General features: G+C 34.6%; 1 protein-coding gene across 2 annotated transcripts in view; it reads left to right on the forward strand.

The window, feature by feature from the left end:
* Positions 1-3,380: 3,380 nt before the first annotated feature.
* Positions 3,381-23,096, forward strand: part of LOC136041082 (vitellogenin receptor Yl-like) — a gene marked incomplete at its 3' end in the record, with an annotated part of 238,165 nt that continues 218,449 nt past the window's right edge. The window contains 1 exon segment of one of the 2 annotated variants that reach the window (XM_065725635.1): positions 3,381-3,511. 2 annotated transcript variants of the gene reach the window in all.

Below are 23,096 nucleotides of genomic sequence, written 5' to 3' on the forward strand. Positions count from 1 at the left end.
ATGATTAACTGCTTATGATGTTTCTTCACAAATCATTTGTTTATACTAAATTTTAAACCTCATCGTTCCATTGTAATATCCAAAGACATTGCACAATAGTTCTTGAACACTGGAATTGTCAAAGCCAGAATGTGTGTTGAAAATATTTAATGTCAAACAAACGGCGTAAAAAATTCTGAGTGCGGATGTGATCTGGGCTAAAACACTAAAGTTGTATCACAAACACTATTCACAACATGTTTTTTTTTTGAAAATACCTATGACATTAGAAATAAATACTTTGTTTGAATCAGTTAAGTAGGGGCTTGATAACCATGTATATACTAAAACTTAGAAAAATTTTGAACTAAATTTGTAATGATAAAACCTCCATATACACGTATATAGTTTCTAGTAGTAGTAGGTGTCAAATTAAAGACAAAAGCTACTATTTTGAAAAATAAGAAAAAAGCTAGGGAAAGATTGCGTCAAAAAGAATGGGTTACTTTTATTTGAAGGTGAAGTGGTCTTTTGGATTTAACAGATCGGATTCAACAGACGGACGGGTGGAAAGTGTTTTCAATATTAAGTAATCACTTTCGCTTATTTATTTTCAAGGCTCACTGTGGGAACACTTATGACAATGAGATATTTCCCTAAGAACTTCACAATTATGAAACAATCAATGAACAATCCTTGGAATTTGTGGTACGAATAGACCTAAGATGCAGGCACTTGGGTAGGAATTTTTTGAGTGGTGTAATAATAAAAAACAAAATTTATTGACGATTTGAATCAGAAATTCCCAAAAATCGACAAAATTCTTAAGATTTCAGTGGAGGGAAAGAGAGCAGGCTCGGAGATCTCTTCCTTGGGGTAAGTCACTTCACAGATGGGTCCAGACGGCAAAAAAGGTTTTTTTATTTGTATATGCTTGGTACTTTGAAGTGCTGGATAACCATATACTGTTATATTTTTTTTTTGGCAAATTTTGTAAATAACAACATGTCATAGAAGATCTTTTTTTATGCTATATCGTGTGCAATATATATATATATATATATATATATATATATATATATATATATATATATATATATATATATAATAATATATATATTATTATATATATATATATATATATATATATATATATATATATATATATATATATATATATATATATATAAATATATATATATATATATATATATATATAAGTATATAAATATATAATAATATATATATTAAATATATTAATTAAATATATATTGAATATATATTATAATTATGAAATATACATTAAATGCATATTAAATATATATAATCTATAACATAATATATATACTACTACTACTGCTAATAACTCACTGCAGCACCAAGCCGCCTGAGGCCAACACAGCTACGCACGATCCTCCTCCAACCTAATCTATTTAAAGCCTCCCTCTTTACACCCTCCCAGGAATTTCCATTTCCTTTAAATCTCTATTTATGACATCCTCCCAACCCAGACAAGGACGACCTGCTTTCCGTGTAGCCCCAGACGGTTGGCCAAAAAGGATAATCTTCGGTAATCTGTCATCCTTCATTCGTAGAACGTGGCCTAGCCATCTCAACCTTTCTTTCAGCCCCAGAAAGCAGGATTGGACCACACTTTTCGTACAACCTACTGTTTGAAATACGGTTAGTCAGCCGGGTACCCAGAACAATCCGTAGGCAATTTCTCTGGAAAACATCTAGTAAATTTTCATCTGCTTTTCGGAGTGCCCATGCTTCAGAACCATATTTAACCACTGTCATCACTGTAGCTTCCAATATTCTAATCTTGGTTTGCAGACTTATCTTTCTATTCTTCCAAACTTTTTTTAACTGTGAAAAAACACCCTGAGCCTTAGCTATTCTACTTTTAACATCTTCACTGCTCCCACCATCTTTACTAATAATACTACCAAGGTAGAGTTTGACTCTTTCTCTCAACTCTTCTTTTTAAAACAGTAAGAACCTTTAGCGTAAAGAGCGGGGCGTTGATGAGGAAGCAGCTCCTTTCATATACGGAGTAATTTCTGTTCGTTTTAAGTTTTAATGTCGCTCTTTACTTTCCGCTACAAAAACTTGTTTTTTTTATTTAATTCAGTTAAAGACTCAGGCAATCAAAATTAACACCTGCAAATTTTAAGCAGAGCAATACTTTTAAAGCTAAAAAAAAAGAAAGATAGTCAATACCTAGCAAATTATTTAGAGGTTGATCTAAACAGCGAGTCCTTCTAACCTTATTTTAAATAAGTTTGAAAAATTTAAAGGTAATATGCTGAAAGATTGAAGAATAACTGATAATTATTTACAAATGGCGTAACAGTGGTCAGAAAATTGGAAGGGACTGCACGCAGGGCTCCCACCATGCGCGAACAAATTTTTGAATTGCATTCTTTTTTAACAATTTGCACTCTTTTTAGACGTCGGCAGTTGCCAACTGGGTGCATATAGTATCTGTTATTAGAAAATATACGGACTTTTTGGGAGGCGGTTTCCCCAAAGGAAGATATTTCCTGGGGAGGAAATTTTCCTGGGGAGGAAATTTTCCTGGGGGAGGGGGGAATTTTCGGGAATTAATACTGACTTCTTTTTATTTATCTTACTATCTTTTCGGTTGCACAATTTCACATGGAGAGAGAATGAACCTCCCAAAGGTTTTTTTTGGGGGGAAGGGGGGTTGGAGGCTGATTTCCCTTCATTATTTGAAAAGTTATTAAAAGTTAAATAAAAAAGTTTTTTTCAACTGAAAGTAAGGAACAACTTTAAAACTTAAACCGAACAGAAGCTATTCCGTATATTAGGGGGGCGGTCCTCTCTTCAGCCCTTGCTATTTAGGCTAAGGTCTTAAAGTTCTTTAAAAATACTGGTCGTTCAAATACGATGGCCTTTCTTTTTTAGTAGTCTTTCTTAAGAAACTGTAAAGAAACTTTAGCGTACTCTTAATATACAGAATTATTATTTCTTTCTAATTATTATTTCTATTATAATTATTTATAATTATTATTTGCGTTCTTTTAAGTACTAATACTGCTCCTTACTTTCAGCGAAAAATACCTATTTTTCTATTTAATGGTATTTAAACCACAACCAGGAATCAAGCAGAGACAGGCGCAATTCCACTCAGATGGAGGGGGTGGACGTGGAATATTGTATGTCAAGCTTGAAATACCATAGCCTTTTGTATATATTTAATTTTGAAGAAAGGCTTAAACTCTGGAAAGAGAAGAGTGAGTCATTATAACCTATTCTACTTAATTCAAACTTATTAAGTATCATAAAAACTGGCTGTTCTAATTTTGACCCAACTCTATCTTCATTATGCTGTCCATTTTTTTTTAAACGAGAACAAATGGTTTCTCATTGTAAAATCAAGATTTAAGCATCGAACTTTTAAGCTGCGAAAGTTTGGTGGCTAATTCATTTCATTTCAGTCGCCTTTCAGGCACCTTAGTAAGTGGAAGTTAGCAGTTGTAACTTGGTGTGGATAAATTACTAAAAGGTGAGCCTGGAATTACTCATTTTGAAAATTCTTGGGGATATTCATTTCTTTAAACTATGCTGAATTAGCGCAATCAATGTTACCTTCAAGAGGCATTTTTATGGGGAAACAGAGGGGGAACTTGCCTCATGCGTAAGAATTTAAGGGGTGCAAAATTTCAGATAAACGGTTTAACGGTTATAATTATTTTGCAATTTTTGATTTTTTTTTTATTAAAATAAAGTAGAGGGCGTAGGTGGCCGCAATTATGGGCAAATTGAATGCAACATTCTCATTTTCCCATATCTTCGTCACAAATTCCTTGAAAACAAAATTAAGTAGACCAAATTCAAGGAATTTTATTGTTTTTGTAGTATTTTTCATTCAAATTTTGTTAATAAATTTCAAATTTAGCCTGAAAATTTTTGAGAGACAGGAGGGAGGGGCTAATTAAGATATTACCACGGCGCAAGACAGGCCAAAGCGGCAACTGTTACCATTAGAGGCTTCTACAGTGGAAAGGCAAAAGCTTAACGTCTTTAGGTAATGTTTTTTTTATATATAAGCGTGTATTAAAGTAAACATTTTGCATTACTATGTATTTTTGTTGGTAAGGGTGCAGATCCGTGAACCCTCTTAAGTAAACCCAACGAAATTGGAAGAACTATGTTAAAACAATCATTAACACTTACTTATCTCGTTTTTAAAGGCTTAGTGCTTCACTTTAGCGCCCTCCTGCCCTGACAGAAGAACATGCAGCCCGCTTTATATATTCCCAGGATTTTTAAAATAGCGAATAAAAAAAACATTGATAACTGGGAAATCTGCTCAACGAAAAAAAAAGTAGCCCTAATGTAAAATATAATGAAAATATATAAAGTGGACTATATACATGTCCCTCAGGAGGGGTTGGGGGTAGTAAGGAGCAGAAACACATATTTAGGAATAACTTAAGCAAGTATTTATGATTGTTTTAAGTTTTTCACAATTTTTGGTAACCATGTTTTATGGATAAATAATATTGGACAAGGCGTCACCTTTAAGGGCTCAAAGTTGAAATCATGCCCCCAAATGGTCAAATGCTTTCCTTGAAATGGTCTCCTGACCTGCGCTTTTTTTCCTGAGTGATATATGCCCATCCTTTCCTTCCGTTTGGACACGCCTGGATTTCAAACAGGTTTGTTTTATTTTTCAGAAACGGGCAATAAGAGTAAACCTAAGAGCTCTCGTTTAAGGGGGGAGGATATCAAATCGGCAGATCCTTGATATTATTTTACGATGAAAACTAACCAATCGGCGGGAAGAAAAGAGATGGATCATTGGAAAATACAATGTAAGTAAATACATACTAGGCTGTATATCGACCCATGGGAGGGGAGAGAAATTGAAGCAAAACCCTCTTAGAAAAGTGTTAAGCAATGTTTTACTGTTATTTTAAAGTAGTTTTCAAGACTTTTTAGGCTTTGGTTCAAAAAAACTCTTCTGCTATACTATTACCAAATTAAAAACGATAATTTTTAGTAATTTCATATCATTGCCTTATTAACACATACTTTTGCACCTGCACCTTTGGCACGACTTGCACCTTAAAAGAACTTTAAGGTGCTTCACCTTAAGGTGAACTTTAAGATTATTGAACTTAAGGTGAACTTAAGATTAAAGTTCACCTTAAGGTGAACTTTAAGATTATAGGATATTGTTACAGGATGATATATGATGTTTGGATTGAATAAAGTCCGTTCAGGGTGTTGGTACTCGCCTAAGCCCTATTTATAGTAGCTTAGCTATTATGAACGTATTCAAAAAAACTTGTTTGAGGAAGGAGGGGGCCCTGACCAAAGATTTGTGCGTTTATAGGGGATGAACTTCATCGAGCTCTGTGTAGTTTTCAGAACAATTACAAAATTAACAAAAATTACAGATACCTCTCATTTTCATAAATTAGTAACATCACGATTTTAAGTTATTTTTATCTATAGGAACTCTGACACTTTTTGTAAAACAAGCTTTCTCTTAATAGAAAGGGGGTTCATAAATATCCAAAGTAATTAAATAAGCTTTCCGATAAACGGGGTTCGATCCCACCACTTATACCTATAATAAGAAAAGGGTTAAAATTGTAACACCAGCTTTTACAGATGAGGTATGTTAGATTGTGAAATTGCTTTCCAGAAATCGGAAAAGCGATTTGGCGTCAATTGGGGCAGAATGCCCTCCTCCCAAGGTACCCTCTTCTAATTTTGAAAATATTTTCTCCGATATTTTCATTGGAAATTCGCTTTTTGTTACTCTCATTAAAAAAACTAAAAAAACAACAAAAATTGCCCGCCCCCTAGATTTTGATAAATGTATTTTTGACCCCCAGATTTTCGCATTTGATACCACTAGCTTTGATTGCCAGATTCAAATTTACAGAGTCATCTGGTGGGGAGGGAAAGGGGTCATAAGCAGATATTATGAATAGGAAAATCATACTAAAACTCTTTGGAATTTAGGAGGTTTTGAGGGAGTGATAATCAAATGCTTGTTTGTGAGATTTTGTGTTCATTTAAAGTTATGCTCCATTGTAAATTTTACTTCTCTTCGTCTTAATTGTAATTTATAATGACAACTTTATAAATTTGCCAAGCTTATAATATTTTGTCAAACTTGTTATGATTATAAAGCTAAAACCATAAATTTTAAAATACAAAATTATAATAAAACGCAAAAACCAACTATTTTTATGGGAAAAGTGAAGCAATTGTTACGGGGCTTTTAAACCACCTCTCAAAACCTTTCAAACTAGCATAACTTAAGACTTTATGCTACATTATGTAATCCTACGGCGCAAAACTTTGTCAGTACCGGTAAGTAGTTTCAGATAGGCTTGATCTGTATTCTACGTAAGTTTATGTTGCGTTATGGAAAAGTAAACATATTAGCAAAATAATAAACAACACAAATAGTAGCAACGTAGTAGCAGAGTAGCAACATAATGACTGAACATAGAAGCCATAAAATGGAATTTCTTGATGAACAATTAAATAAATTTTGAATAAATGAACCTGGAAAATTATTTTTAGAGGGCTGTTACTTTTAATTGGAGCTTGAGTCTATATCTCTATTCACATTCTCAATTTGAATGGCTTACTTATGATAATTGGGATGCTTTTTATTATGAGCATGATGGCTTTTAAAATCTAATGTGAAATTGCTTGTTCAAGTTTGTAAGGTCGGACTTGATTTAACCAATTATCATCGAAAACTAGACACAAAGAGCGATTGAAGGGCTCGGTGTCCATCGAATGATGCACATTTGCTTCAAGGTCAGATTATTTATCTGGGAGAGGGGGGATACGCTTCGTCAATAGCACAAATAGATGAATACAGTAAAAGTATAAGAAAGAAATCAAAGGATTTGGTTAGAATTCAGTCTAAAATCTCCATCTATGTAGACGACTGCCCTCAATATTCTGCGAATGTTTCTAAATGAAAACTTGCTTTCCAATCAATCGCTGGGTTCTTGAAATGGCTCTTTACGTAAAAATGGGTTCTTAACATAACCACTTAGCATAGAAAACTACATACAAAGGGACAATTGAAAGGCTTCGTTACCACCAAATTATTTATGCAGCCAGAAAATTGCTTCGGGGTCCTACAAAAGAACTGGAGGGGGGAGCCTCAAGAAAACACAGGAATAGGTGAATTGGATTCAAATCGTAATCTACGTAGATGGCTGCATCCAAGAATTTGTGAATTTGTCCGAACGAAACTTCCTTTCCCCGTCATTTTTTGGGTCCTTGAAGATCTAAAAAAAATGGTATATACAGCTTATTTTTTTTTATTTTTGTAAGCTTTAATCGGTACTTGTGTATTTTTCAGAACACAATCAATAAGTGAAGTAGGTTCTTTGGTGAAACAAACAACAATGCAGGTACATTTTAATGAAATATTTTCTATATAAAGGTGGTTGGGTTAAGTTAGGTATTTGATATAATGCACCCCATCCCCCCTAATGTGCAAATATATAGCCCAAAATTTTGATAAAGCTAATGAAATAAATCAAAATGTGATGAAAATATAATACTTTATTAGGAAAATTGTAAAATTGCAACTTAGAATTACGTACCCAGAACGCAAAAATGTTTCCAAATCTTCATTTAAAATCCATATTCAGACTCTATCTTCTATCACTATGCGTAGCAAACTAAAGTAAATCTTGTCTTTGTGGCTATGAAACCGGATATCCTCAGCACAATTCTGAATTCTGAAAGTGTGTTCTGAATTGAATCAATTGGATAATGAACAATTACCAAATAATTCATTAAAATGTACCTGCATCGTAGTTTGTCAAACAGTTCGTGGTAACGAACTGTAGTAAGGAGCGAACCGGCTAAATAGTAACCAAAACTCAAAAAAATGGAATTTTGATACCAATAGCTACATCAAAAAAATCGCATTTTATTGCTGATTTCAAATATATAACTTTCATCAAGATTAGTCTGACCTATCAAAAGCTACGAGCCTGAGAGAATTTAACTCATTTTAGAAAATAGGGGAAAACAGGGAAAACACCCCCTAAAAGTCATACAATCTTAATGAAAATCACACCATCAGATTCAGCGTATTAGAGAACCTTATTGTAGAAGTTTCAATCTCCTATCAACAAAAGTGTGGAATTTCGCATTTTTTACCAGAAGACAAATCACGGATGCGTGTTTATTTGTTTATTTGTTTTTTTTTTGTTTTTTTTTCCCAGGGGTGATCGTGTCGACGCAGTCGTCCTAGAATGTCGCGGAAGGGCTCATTCTAACGGAAATTAAAAGTTCTAGTGCCCTTTTTAAGTGACCAAAATAATTGGAGGGCACCTAGGCCCCCTCCCACGCTCATTTTTCCCAAAAGTCACCGGATCAAAATTCTGAGATAGCCATTTTGTTCACCATAGTCAAAAAACCTAATAACTATGTCTTTGGGGACGACTTACTAGCCCGCAGTCTTAATGAAAATCACACCATCAGATTCAGCGTATCAGAAAACCTTATTGTAGAAGTTTCAAGCTCCTATCTACAAAAATGTGGAATTTCGCATTTTTTACCAGAAGACAAATCACGGATGCGTATTTATTTTATTTTTTATTTTTTTTCCAGGGGTGATTGTATCGACCCAGTCGTCCTAGAATGTCGCAGGAAGGCTCATTCTAACGGAAATTAAAAGTTCTAGTGCCCTTTTTAGTGACCAAAAAATTGGAGGGCACATAGGCCCCCCCCCCCTCACGTTCATTTTTTCCCAAAAGTCACCGGGTCAAAATTCTGAGATAGCCAATTTATTCACCATAGTCAAAAAACCTAATAACTATGTCTTTGGGGACGACTTACTACCCCGCAGTCTCCCTGGGAGGGGTTGCAAGTTACAAACTTTGACCTGTGTTTACATATAGTAATGGTTACTGGGAGCGTACGGACGTTTTCAAGGGGATTTTTTTTTGGTTTGGGAGGGAGAGTTGAGGTGGGGGGGGTTACGCGGGAGGATCCTTCCATGGAAAAACTTCTCATGGGGGAAGAGACTTTCAATGAAGTGGGCGCAGGATTTTTTTGCATTATGTAAAAAAACAAGGAAAAAATAAATATGAGAAGTTTTTTCTACTGAAAGTGAGGAGCAGCATTAAAACTTAAAACGAGGAGAAATTATTGCGCATATGAGGGGTTTACCTCCTCGTAACACCTCGCTCTTTAAGCGAAATTATTTTTAGTAATTTCAACTACTTATTCTACGGCCTTTGTGATTCAAGGGTCATTCTTAAGGAATTGGTACAGAATTTAAGCTTTAGTGTAAAGAGCGAGGTATCGACGAGGGATGAACTCCCTCATATACGCAATAAAAATATACGAGTATAGAAGTTCGTTACGTAAGTTAATTCGCAAATTACGTATATTTTTTACTAATGAAAATGTTCGTAAAACAATTAAAAGTTCTAGTTGCCTTTTTGAGTAATCAAAAAATCAGAGGGCAGCTAGGCTTCTTCCCTCTCTCCTTTTTTCTCAAAATCTTCCGATTAAAACTATGAGAAAGCCATTTAGCCAAAAAGAAAATTAATATGCAAATTTCGTTTTAATTATTTATGTGCGGAAAGCCAAGATCAAAACATGCATGAATTAAAAAATGTCCAGAAATTAAATAAAAAAAACAAGTTTTTTTAAATGAAAATAAGGAGCGACATTAAAACTTAAAACGAACAGAAATTACTCCGTATATGAAAGGGGCTTTTCTTCCTCAACGCCCCGCTCTTTACGCTAAAGTTTTTTTCTTTTTTAAAAAGTAGAGCTAAGAGAAAGAGTCAAACTTTAGCATACAGAGGGAGGCGTTGAGGAAGAAAAGCCCCTTTCATATATGGAGTAATTTCTGTTCGTTTTAAGTTTTAATGTCGCTCCTTATTTTCATTTAAAAAAAACTTTTTTTTTATTTAATTGCACGAAAGAACCTAACTTCACTTATTGAGTATGTTCTGAATAATACACAAGTACCCTTTAATCATTTTTCACTCCCATGCTCATTGGATCGCAAATTTATTTTCTAATACTAACTTCATTCATAATCTAGATTTATATAAATCTCCGCTTTTTGAGATAGCAACAAACATATCGCCAGTGACCTAAATTATTCAATTTCACAATATCCCAAGTGAATTCTTTAACTTGTGGTTATGTATCAGAAAAACTAGATTATCTTCAAAAGCAAAATGGATTTCATTCAATGATGAGTTTACAAGGCAGTTTCGTTACCGGGAAACCTTGGAAGTTTGCTCGCTAAGCAAGTCCGCATTGTTGCCAGAGGGAAGGTTTTAGTCTAACAGCATTTAACCTTGTAACATCATCAACAATATTCTCTGAAAGTAAGGGCTATGGATTTACCCTATGGCATTTTCAAGGCTAAATAAAGGTCATTTACACAGCAAGACTTTACCCACAAATGCACTAAACCCTTTTCAAATCGGAATTTTGGCTTTGACACTGGCTAAAATTATTTAAAATTTGAGAAATGTGTTCATAGGAATTTGTTAACAGGAAATAGAATTTGGCAAGGTGCCTTGACTCCAAAACAAAATAATTTTGCAATCTTCTCAAGATTTCAAATAGCTTGTATGTAAATCACTCGTTTGTATTGTCCAGTCAAATCCTCCTGCTCCCTCACAAAAAGCACATACTTTTGAACTTACGACTGATCAGTACGTATGTTCAAAAATTTTTGCCCCCAATCAATTTGTTACTATATTAAAAATTCACTGCTTATACTTTTTTGGACATTTAAACAAAAAAGAGTCCAAACTCTTTTTTGTAAGATGTTCAACAAAGTAAAAGCATTGAGTTTCTGGAAATAGGAAGGGGATTCAAATCTCTTCTATTTTTTGGGGATAAGGGAATATATCCTGCCCATTAACAAACGGTAAGGATGGGCTACCAGCCGACCCTTATCCCAAAAACCAGAAGTGACATGAATTCCCTTCCAACCCCTCCCGCCCCGAAAAATCATGCTCAAATATTGGTGTTTCTTCTCATGGCTAACACCTTAAATTATAAGCAGAATTATATCTCAGATTTCCTGGGTAAATCACGTCTCATCTATTTCTGGAAAATGTCTGTTTCTAGAAAGTAATGGATGGACTTGAACAACAGAATTACTAATTTTATCTCATAAAATCTCAATTTACTAGCTGTCTCGAGGAAAGTGAACTTATTATTAAAGTATGAATGATATTTCTGACAGTGAAACATCATTTAATATTCTTAGTTGAAATATCCACTATTCAGTCAGATATATATATATATATATATATATATATATATATATATATATATATATATATATATATATATATATATATATATATATATATATATATATATATATATATTTAATGAGGGGGAGGGGTGCAGGGTAAAATACAAGAAAAATAAGGAAGACAAGAATAAATCATAAAGTTTTTGAAATTCTGGGTGATGTGGCCCCAACCTGATTTTGTGCCAGCAACTTCTTCAACGAAATTTTTGTGGATGGGATGTTAAGAAGTTCAATTAATTAAAACAAATTTAGACCTATCAATTAAAATTGATAGTAATCAATTAAAAAAAAAAGTTTTTTTTAAGTTTGTTGAAAAGTTTGAAAAAGTTAAAAATCGATCTGTTTCGATGGTACACGTAAAAACAAGATCTTGATGGTGGCTACAAAATTGAAATTATCCAAAATAGATACCAACCTCACTTAAAAAAAGTGTTTACTGAAGTGTTTACTGATTGTATTGAGAATAGTGGCACATATCGTTCTGTCAATAGTTGAATGAAATACGGTTCCGCCAGGCACTAGTTGTATATGAAGGAATTTATTCTGGGGGGGGGGGTGATAATTTTTGAAAGCACAAAAATAACAGCCGATTTCAGGGGAGATGTGGTCCTGAAGAGTCCTTTCCTGTAGACGGTCTTCATGAATGCACATGCATTACTTTTTGAGGGGAGAGGGGCAAATTTTCAAAAGCACAAAAATAACAACCGATTTGTGGGGAGATGTGGTCCTGAAGAGACCCCTCCTGTGGACGTTCTTCATGAATGCAAACGCATTATGTTTTGAGGAAAGAGGGGCAAATTTTTAAAAGCACAAAAAATAACAACCGATTTGTGGGGAGATGTGGTCCTGAAGAGACCCCTCCTGTGGACGTTCTTGATGAATGCACATGCATTATTTTTTGAGGGAAGAGAGGCAAATTTTTAAAATTACGAAGAAATGACAACCGATTTGCGGGGAGATGTGGTCCTGAAAAGTCTTTTCCTGCAGACGGTCTTCATGAATGCACATGCATTATTTTTTGAGGGGAGGGGGGGGCAAATTTTTAAAAGCATAAAAGTATCTCAATTATAATGAAAATTAGAGGAAATATTCAGGTATATTAATTTGATGCAACAAGCATTATATCATTCATAAAAACGAGAGATAAGTAAAGAACGGCCCTCCTCATTAGAAACCGAAACTCTAAAAAACAGAAATTGGATACGAAAATTGACATCAAAAGCTTTTCTGCTGATCTGTATTCACAAGGTTAGAGTGAATTATCAAAAGTAACTAGCCTTAAGAATACTCAAGCACAGAATTGAAGCAGTCTTCATTAATGAAAATTACCATCAAGTACAACATTTCTGAGAGTGGAGATTTCAAGGCCCTATCTGAAAAGTATGAAATTTTAGATTGTACTGAGAACTTTGGTGACATATGCGCTTTTTATTTTTTTTTTTCACCGGGGATAATCGTATCAAAACAATGGTTACAGAATACTTATAGAAGGCTCATTTGAATGAAAATTAAATAATTGGTAGGAATCTTAAGCAACAGGACGTCACGTATTATTTTTATGGATTTTTAGACTATCTCTTAAGTGACCATGGCTCTCTATGGAGAAATTAAAAAAAAAAGTTTTTTTAAGGGAAAGTAAGGAGCGATATTAAAACTTAAAACGAACAGAAATTACTTCGCATATGAAAGGGGCTGCTTCCTCATCAACGCCCCGCTCTTTACGCTAAAGTTTGACTCTTTCTCTTAACTCTAATTTTTAAAACAGTAAAAAACTTTAGCGTAAAGAGCCGGGCGTTGATGAGGAAGCAGCCCCCCCAACCTGAAAACCCCCCTAAAAACGTCTGTACACTTCCAAATAACCATTACTATATGTAAGTACTGGTCAAAGTTCGTAATTTGTGGCCCCCCCCCCACGGAGACTGTGGGGGAGTAAGTCGTCCCCAAAGACATAGTTATAAGGTTGTTTGACTACGCTGGATAAAATAGCTATCTCAGAATTTTGATCTGGTGATTTTGGGAAAATGATTAGCGGGAGAGGGGGCCTAGGTGCCCTCCATTTTTTGTCACTTAAAAGGACACTAGAACTTTTCATTCCGTTAGAATGAGCCCTCTCGCAAGATTCTAGAACCACTAGGTTGATGCGATCACCCCTGGGGAAAAAACAACAAAAAAACAAACAAACAAATAAACACGCATCCGTGATCTGCCTTCTGGTAAAAAATACAAAATTCCACATTTTTGTAGATAGGAGCTTGAAACTTCTACAGTAGAGTTCTCTGATACGCTGAATCTGATGGTGTGATTCTATGACTTTTAGGGGATGTTTTCCTCTATTTTCTAAAATAAGGCAAATTTTCTCAGCCTCGTAACTTTTGATGGGTAAGACTAAACTTGATGAAACTTATATATTTAAAGTCAGCATTAAAATTTAATTCTTTTGATGTAACTATTGGTATCAAAATTCCATTTTTTAGAGTTTTGGTAACTATAGAGCCGGTTCGCTCTTTACTACAGTTCGTTATCACGAACTGTTTGATAGAGTTTACTTTTCGGTTTCCACCATAAAAATAACTGCAAAACTAATTTGTTTTAAGCAAAAGGCAAAAGAATCACATTAACCTTTGAACAGAAAAATCAATTTACGATAACAAAACTTACAATTTATACGATTAATTTTCGCAAAGTCTCTAATATACCCCCCCCCCCACCAAAAAAACACTTTATAAGCCTTTAGCGGAAGGTCTACTGTAAGTTGAATGCACAATGCATAAACAGAAAAAAAAGACACTTTGTGTCGTCGTAGAAACTTGGAAAGGGCTCATTCGATTGGAAATTGAGAGGACTAGTGCCCTTTTTATTAGTCAAAATGGATTGGAGAGCACAAACCCCCACCCACACCCATTATTTCCCCAAACATTTCCAATCAAAATTTTTAGATAGCCATTTTATTCAACGTAGTCGATAGGTCTGGAAATTATTTTCTGAGGATGAACCCCCCCCCCCGCGACCCTCAGGGAAAGGGTTTTAAGTTATATCCTTGGGGCATATAAGGTTTATATAGAAAAGGTGATTGTATAAACTTCGGAATAATCGGCTCATTCAATTGGAAACTGAAATGAAAAATGCCCATTTTAATATTCAAAATGGATCGGAAGGCAAATGCCCCAACCCCACACCCATTATTTCCCCAAAAATTTTGAATCAAATAGCCATTTTGTTCAACGCAGTTGAAAGGTATGGAAATTATGTTTTTGAGGATGACAACCCCCCCCCAACCCCAGTTCTCAGGGCAAGCGTTATAGCGCCTCGGAGCATATAAGGTTTATATTCAAAGGGTGATTTTATAAACAGAATTTGATGAGGTGATTGTATTTGAGAATTTGACAGAAGGTGATTATCAGAATTTCTAAGGCCATTTTCAAGATTCAGAGCGATCCGAGAGTGGATATCCCCTCCCACACACCTTATATTTTTCCGAAATGTATCTGACAGAAATTTTGAGATGGTCATTTGTTGACGTAGGAACTTTGAAAAAGGCTCATTCGATTGGAAAATGAAAGTGCTAGTGCCCTTTTCAATAGTCAAAAGTAATTGGACGGCAACTAGCCCCCTGCCATGCCCACTGTTTCCCCAGACACATCCAATCAAAACTTTGAGATAACCATCTTGTTCAGCGTAGTTGAAAGGTCAAGAAATTATGTCTTTGAGGATGACCCCCCCCCCCACAGCCCATAGGGCAACTGTTGCAATTTATGCCCTGGGGGCACATAAGGTTTTTATAGAAAGCTTTGTCGTAGATATTTCAAAAGGGGCTCATTTTATTGGAAATTGGAGGGAATAATGCTATTTCTATTGGTCGCAATTAATTGGGGGGGCAAATGCCCCCCCCCCTGACGCCAATTATTTCCTCAAAAATTTCCAATAAAAATTTTGAGGTAGGCATTTTGTTCAACGTAGTTAAAAGGTCCGGAAATTATATCTTTAAGGATAACAACCCCCTACCCCCCTTCACCCTTAGGGCAAGGGTTGTATGTTATGCCCTGGGGGCATATAATGTTTTTATAGAAAGTGTGGTCGTCTAAAAGTCGGAGGGGGCTAATTGGATTGATAATCAGAAGTTCTAGTGCTCTTTTAAGAGTGAAAGTGATCGGAGGACACCTACGCTCATTCCACACACATACCCGTCGTATTGTTCCAAAATGTATCTAATAGAAATTTTGAGGTAGCCATTTTATTCAAAATAGTCCAAATATCATTTTGAGGTAGGCATTTTATTCAAAATAGTCCAATTGTCATGTATAAAAAGGCCATTTGGGTGGAAACAAACCTCAGACCCTGGAGGCAAGGGTTGTAAATTATGCCCCGGTGGCATTTAAAGTTCTTATGGAAGGGATGCCTGTATAAAATTTGGAAGAGCCTCATTCGGTTGAAAATTGAGAGTTCAAATCCCCTTTTAAGAGTCAAAAGTGATGGAGGGCAGCTAGCACCCCCCCAACTATCTTTCTTTGCCAAACGGACCTTATTAAAATTGTTAGACAGCAATTTTGCTCAACATAGTCCAAAGAACATTTAAAAATACCTCTAGGGTTGACACAACCCCCCAGTGCTCAAGGGATAGGGCTGTAAGTCTTTTCATGGGTGCATATAAGGTTTCTATGGAATGGATAGTCGTATAAACTTCAGATGGGGCTTATTTGATTTGAAATTGGAAGTTAGAGTGCCTTTTTAAGAGTTATTGACTTTAGAGCAACCTCCCCCCTCCATGATCATTAATTCCCTTAAAACCTCTTTCAAAATTTGGAGATAACAATTTTGGTCATTGTAGTTGAAGGATCTGGAAATAGTGTCTGTGAGAAAGACAATCCCCCCTCCCTATAGCTCTGAGGGCAAGGGTTGTAAGTTATACCCTAGACGCATATAAGGTTCTTATAGAAAGTATGGTAGTATATGCTTTGGAAGGGACTTATAGATTGGTAATCAGAAGTTCTAGTGCACTTTTTACTACTTTTGTAGCGAGTACTACTAAGGCTGAGGATATTGAAAAAAATACCTGAGGAAACGTTAATGGAAAAGTTGAACTAAATTAAAACATATTATGTGTATATACAGATTCCTAATACGGTGGGAATCAGTGATTTTTTTTTGAACGGCTTATGATATCAAGAGGAAACTTCAGGGGCATCATGAGTGGGATATTCAGTTGACCAAAAGGCAAAATATACCTGCTACTACTGTTATTAACATTGCCAGTACTACTGTTACTACTAATAATTATATACTACTACTGCTACTACTGTTCCTACTACTACCACTACTGCTATGATGCTAGTACAATTAAGTCTACACGTATGAAGGTGAAAAGTTGACAGAATATTAATAGGGAATTTGAACTAGATCAAAACAGACTAAGCAAGCGCATGCAGATTGTCAAAAAAGCGTATCTCAAGAATTTATTTGGGTATTAAGTTGAAACTTTCGGAGAATACTTAAAGGGGAAGATCAATTGATTAAAAAGTAATATATACATGTCACTACTAACACTAATACCGCTGCTACCTTTACTTATGCTACTACTACTACTAAACTACTCCAGCAACCGCTTCAATTGCAACAGCTTGATGTGTCAAGGTGAAACTTCCTGGGCATCAAGAAAGCGATGTTCAACTCACCAAAAGGCAATATGCACATACTACTACTGCTATTAATACTGCTGCTACTACTGCTACTACTAATAGAAACTAACACTACAACTACTTCAACTATTTATACTACCACCGAATCTACTTTAATAATAGTACTATTAAGGCTAAGTCTATGAAGGTAAAATTTGAGAAAATATTGATGGCAAATTCAAACTAACAAAAGACACTATGTCCATTTATGTTGTCAAAATTGCGTATTTTCAGAATAGATTTATGTATTAAGAGAATGCTTAAAGGGGAAGATCAATTGACCAAAAGCCAATGCTTGCACACTACTACTAATAATATTGCTACTGCAACATTTGCTAGTTCTAGTACTAGTATTTCTATTGTTCCAACTACAACTTCTATCGCAACTGCTTGTACGGATAAGAGCATTAAGATGAAAATCTCAAAAAGTATATGAATATACAGGTTATCAAAGAGCAATTCGATAATATCCAGGCAACGGCTAATTTTATTAAGTTGAATATTTATTCTACTGCTATGGTACTATTACAAGTACAACTATACCTAAGGGTATGAAGGTGAAATTTTCAGAGGACATTTCTGGAAATTTCTGTTTTACGGATTACTACCTGCCATCCGTATGCAGATTGTCAAATGGGCATATCAGCAATATCTTAGGAACAGTCTCGTGTGTGAAAATAAAACAAACTACGTTTGATATGGGGGATGTTGAACTAACCAAAAGACAATATTTGCATCGTAATACTACTGCTTCTATTGCTACAACTACTAATACTACTATTATTATTATTTCTGCTACTACTACTATTCATACTAAATCTAAGACTACTATTATGTTACTCCTACTGCTACCACTGTAACTACTGATGCTACTGCTACTACTACTATTACTACTACTACTACCACTGTAACTACTGATGCTACTACTACTACTACTACTACTACTACTACTACTACTACTACTACTTCTACTAATCATAATAAATCTAAAATTTTGGGCAACATTGTAACTGTGTTGAAATAAATCTATCACACTGTGCCCACATAGGTTATCAAGAGGACGTATCAGCAATACTTCAGGACCAGCTGATGGTATCGATTAAAACTTTTATCAGATGTTGAAAAGGATGTTAAAAAAAAGCTGTTAGGTGGATACTGCTACAAATACTACTACAACTATTGCTACTACACAAGCTAAGGGTATTAAGGTGAAGCTTTCAAGGAATATTTACGTGGATGCTGAACTAAATCGAAACGAATTATGATCACCTAGATTGTTAATAAAGTGACAAAACAATATTATAATAACAGCTTACAATATTAAGTTAGACCTTTCAGGATAAGCTGTGACAGATTTTGAGCTAGCCAGAAGACACTATGTGTATACTTTTGATGCTACTTCTGAAGTTACTGTAACTAATGACACTAAGGGCATTAAGCTGAATCGTTTATGGGGAGTTTGAATTAAACGAAAAAAAACTATACGCATGCAAGAATTAAAAGGGCATATAAGCAATATCACAGGTGGCACTGCTCTGTTTTAGCTAGTAATATCATGAATATTTCAAAGGAGCTAATTTGAATGGAAGTTTAAAGTTCTAGTACCCTTTTTATAAGTCAAAAGTGATTGGAGGACAATCAGCCCTCTTCTTTAGCTCATAATTTAATCATTAACACTTCCAATAAAAATTTAAGATGACCTTTTTTCAGCATAGCTGAACAGTCTTGTAATTGAATCTCTAGGACTATTGTGTTGGACTACCACCTCACAGTTATGCAATTTGCCCATTATGTTTAAAAACTAAATGTTGCCTTAAGATAAAATAAAAAAAAACACTGTGTTTATACTGATTGCCAATAAGACATCTTAGCAGCATCCCAAGAACGACTGAGGGTATTATGTTTAAACTTTCAGGACTACTTCTATTTCTACTTCTGCTCTTAAAATTTAACTAAATCAAAAAAAGTGTAAGTGCATCCACGCTGTCGAAGAGCATAGATAGATTTTTTTGCGAATGGTATCAAGTTTTATTTTTCTGGTCAGCTAGAAGAGGTATATAACTAAATTAAACACTATTATTTCTATCCAGATTTTTTAAAGAGTGTATGTTGTTAAAAATTGTTGAAAATTTTACCCAGCATACAAATAGCAGGTCAAACTATAAATTCTTAAAGAAAAACCGAAAAATTTAAATTGTTATTTTCTTTTCCTTGAAAAGACCATGTCAGTATAAAACGAACAGATATTAATTAAATAATTTCCACAAAATATGTTTTTGAAAGAACTCCACTAAACCGAAAATGAGCAAAAATAAAATAAAATAATGCACCAAGTGTAAAACTACCACAAATCAGTATGGATAAATAAATGAAACCCAAAACTAACAGAAATTACAATAAATATCCGAGTCAAACTCAAAACGAGCAGAAATTAACATGAGTAGGTCTCAAAACTCCTATGCCTTCCCAAGGCTAGAACATAATGTGTACTTAACTGAAAAAAATTAATTGTTTTCACTTGTATAACTTCAATAAATCAAAAATTGTTAACATCTTAAAATATCAACGTATGTATATTAAAATGAAAATGCACGTTCTTTTGTTTTTTTTTCCAGTAAAGTACAAATCATTTTTTGGCCTTGGAAAGTTATAGAAGTTTTGAGCCCTATTCATGTTAATTTCTGCTCGTTTTGAGCTTAACTCAGGTTTTTTATTTTAATTTCTGTTCGTTTTAGGTTTCATTGATTTATCGATGCTGATTTGTGTTAGTTTTACGCTTGGTACATTGTTTTATTTTATTTTTGCTCATTTTTGGTTCAGTGGAGTTCTTTACTTTTTTTCAAGAACTTAATTTGTAAATTTTTATTTAATTAATACCCATATAGAGCTTTCTTCAGAAATGATACGAAGAATTTTGTTAGATTTCTCGCTAACATTGTAACAAAACAGATCTTTTTCTTCGTCACTATAACCTTTTTAATCCAATAGTTTTCAATCAACCAAATTAAAATTTACCGTGTATCCGAAGGGTTATATATTCGTAGGCCTATGCTATTTATACAATTATTTCGACTGACAACCGTCAATTAAAAAAAAAATTGTAATCGAGTAAGCGAAACTATAAATCATATACTCAGCGAAACCATAAATCATATGATTATAAACTAAACATTGGTATCATAAACTAAAATGCAAACTTTTTCACTTTTCAACATAGTTACAATCAGCGCTTAAACATTTTTAAAGCTGAAACATCAGCTTTGCGATTTCATTCAGTTATCCACCCAGACCTTAAAAGGTCAGCACCCAGACCTTTAAGGTCTGCACCCAGACCTTAAAATGAAAGCTGGACCTGCTTAAGCTTTTTGGTGCCAATTTTTTTCGCTTCTTTCAGCAGATTTTCATCCGTGTTTGTTTTTAATTTAGGACCTGCTGCTACCTAAAATTGCATAGCTTAAAGTAAAGCTGCGCCCAGTTATACACCCAGACCTTAAAAGTTCTGCAGCCAGACCTTCAAGGCCTGCACCCGGACCTTAAAAGCAAAGTAGCATTTACTTAGCTGTTTAATACCAATTTAGCTTTTTTTAGATAATTTTTCACAAATATTTTATTTTTAATTTTTGAATGCATTTGCCAGACCATTATGTCAGTTCCCTTCGACTTGTCATTATTTTCCAATGGCTTTTCAAAAAAAAGATTAAAAAGGTTTTGGAAACAGATTAAAAGCGAATGGTGTCAAACCAAAACTGTATACTGAAGGATGCAGCATTTCCCAATGGCAAATTGTCCAGCTGCCTCCTTGTTCCTGCCAGTGCTGCCAGTTGCTTGGTCTGAAGTTGCGCAATCTAAAAATGAAAATACGCCGAAAGCTCTATTTTTCAACCGAAAATGCGCCGAATGAGCTATTTTCCTCCTAAGAAAAATGTGTCAATTCGAAGAATTTAGTGCACTTCCTCAAAAAAAGCACCAAAATGGCACAAATGCGTTCCATATGGCCACTCTGGTACTTACTGGGACTCGAGACCGAGCATTGTCCCGAAGTAGAACGGCGTCGTGCTGCTAGAAAGCAGTACCCAGTGGTGATTTTGAATAGCGTGCCTAATATTTACACCAAATTTAATATAGCTTATTGCAACTGATTTCCGTCACTGACAGCCAATGAAAGCAATTCGCTATCAAAGAAAATTTGTTTAGTTCATGTGTTGTCCTCTTTTCTCGCTTTACGCAAATAGTTCGACCTGTTAATATCAGGTACAATCTCGTATCATAGATTACTTTTTACAGTAATATGTGCACTTTTGTAATATACTATGCGTTAGAGCAATACTGAACTGAAAAAAAAACTCACTTTTTATTTTCAAAAGGGATAGATAATCATGCAAGCGAAAAAATGTTTTCAATTTTTACCGCTCTCGATCAGAATTTGTCTTGATCCCTTTCGAGTTAACTGAATACGGTTTAATGTAGTGTAGATACATGCTAATACAGTATAAGTCTATGATGATATAAGCTTTCCACGTTCGATAACGTATAACTACAGTCTAATGCCGCTTATTACAGTTAGCTGAATTTTATCGTACGGTCAATTACTTTCCAAGTAAACTATTGGTATATGACAATATAAAATTCAATTAACAAATAATTGCTCTGAGGTGAGCTCAAAAAGTTTTGAGAAGCGAGTTTCTATCCCAAAACAAGTTCCTTTGGTACACCTTTAATTGTATTGCCTTGTTTTTGTAAATATTTTTAAGTCTGTTTTTTTATGGTGGTCACTTGTCCATAAGTCGGTAACAACGAGAGACTACTACTGCTAAATTTTACTCCAGCGTCATTAATTATTCAAATTAATGCAAAATCATCCAAATAAACTGAAAAGATAAAAATAGCTCAGAAGAGATTTGTTCGAGCTAAGCTCAGGAAGTTATAGAAGTGAATCAAATATTTAGTGGTAACGAACTAGTAAGGAGCGACCCGGCTCAATAGTAACCGAAAATCTAAAAACGGAATTTTGATACCAAATGACACTTCAAGAGAATGTGATTTTTATGCTGATTATAAATATACAAGTTTCATCAAGTTTAGTCTTACCCATAAAAAGTGACGAGCCTGAGAAAATTTGCCTTATTTTTGAAAAAAGGGGAAACACCCCCTACAAGTCATAGAATCTTAATGAAAATCACGCCATCAGATTTTGTGTTTCAGAAAAGCCTACTGTACCGGTTTCAAGCTCCTATCTGCAAAAATGTGGAATTTGTAATTTTTGCCAGAAGCTTATTTTTTTCCCCAGGGGTGATCGTATTGACCCAGTGTTCCTAGAATATCGTGAGAGGAATTATTCTAACGGAAGTTGAAAGATCTAGTGCTCTTTTTAAGGGACAAAAAATGGAGGGCAACAATATCCCCTCCTACGCTTATTTTTGTCCAAAGGTCACCGGATAAAAATTTGAGATAGGCATTTTATTTAGCATAGTCGAAAAATCTAATAATTATGTCCTTGAGGATGACTGGAGGAAGGCCCTCAAATTATGAAGTTTGCCCATTGTTTACATACAGTATTGGTTATTGGGAAGTTTACAGACGTTTCCATGGGGATTTTTCTGGTGGTAGGAGGGGTTCTGGGTAGAGGGTTACATGGGAAGACCTTTACATGGAGGGATTTATCATGGGGGAAGAGAATTTACATGAAGGGGGCTCTGGATTTTCCAGCATTATTCAAAAAACAAGGAAAAATTAAATATAAAAAAAAATTCAACTGAAAGTAAGGAGCAAATTAAAACCTAATAAGAACAAAATTATTGCGTATATGAGAGGGTTTCTCCCCTCCTCAATGCGTCGCTCTTTATGCTAAAGTATTTTTAGCAATTTCAAAAGAGCTATTTATAATAACTAAACGGCATTAGTGATTCAGAGGTCATCCTTAAGGAATTAGAACAAAATCTGAACTTTAGTGTAGAGAGCGGAGTATTGACGAGGGGGTGAAACCCCTTATATACGTAACAAAAATATACGAATATAGAAGTTCATTACGTAAGTTAATATTTAAGTTACATATATATACTACTAATAAAAATGTTTGTTATAAAATTAAAAGTTGTAGTGGCCTTTTTAAGAAACCA

This window comes from Artemia franciscana, chromosome 21, assembly GCF_032884065.1.
Source record: "Artemia franciscana chromosome 21, ASM3288406v1, whole genome shotgun sequence".
Taxonomy (NCBI): domain Eukaryota; kingdom Metazoa; phylum Arthropoda; class Branchiopoda; order Anostraca; family Artemiidae; genus Artemia; species Artemia franciscana.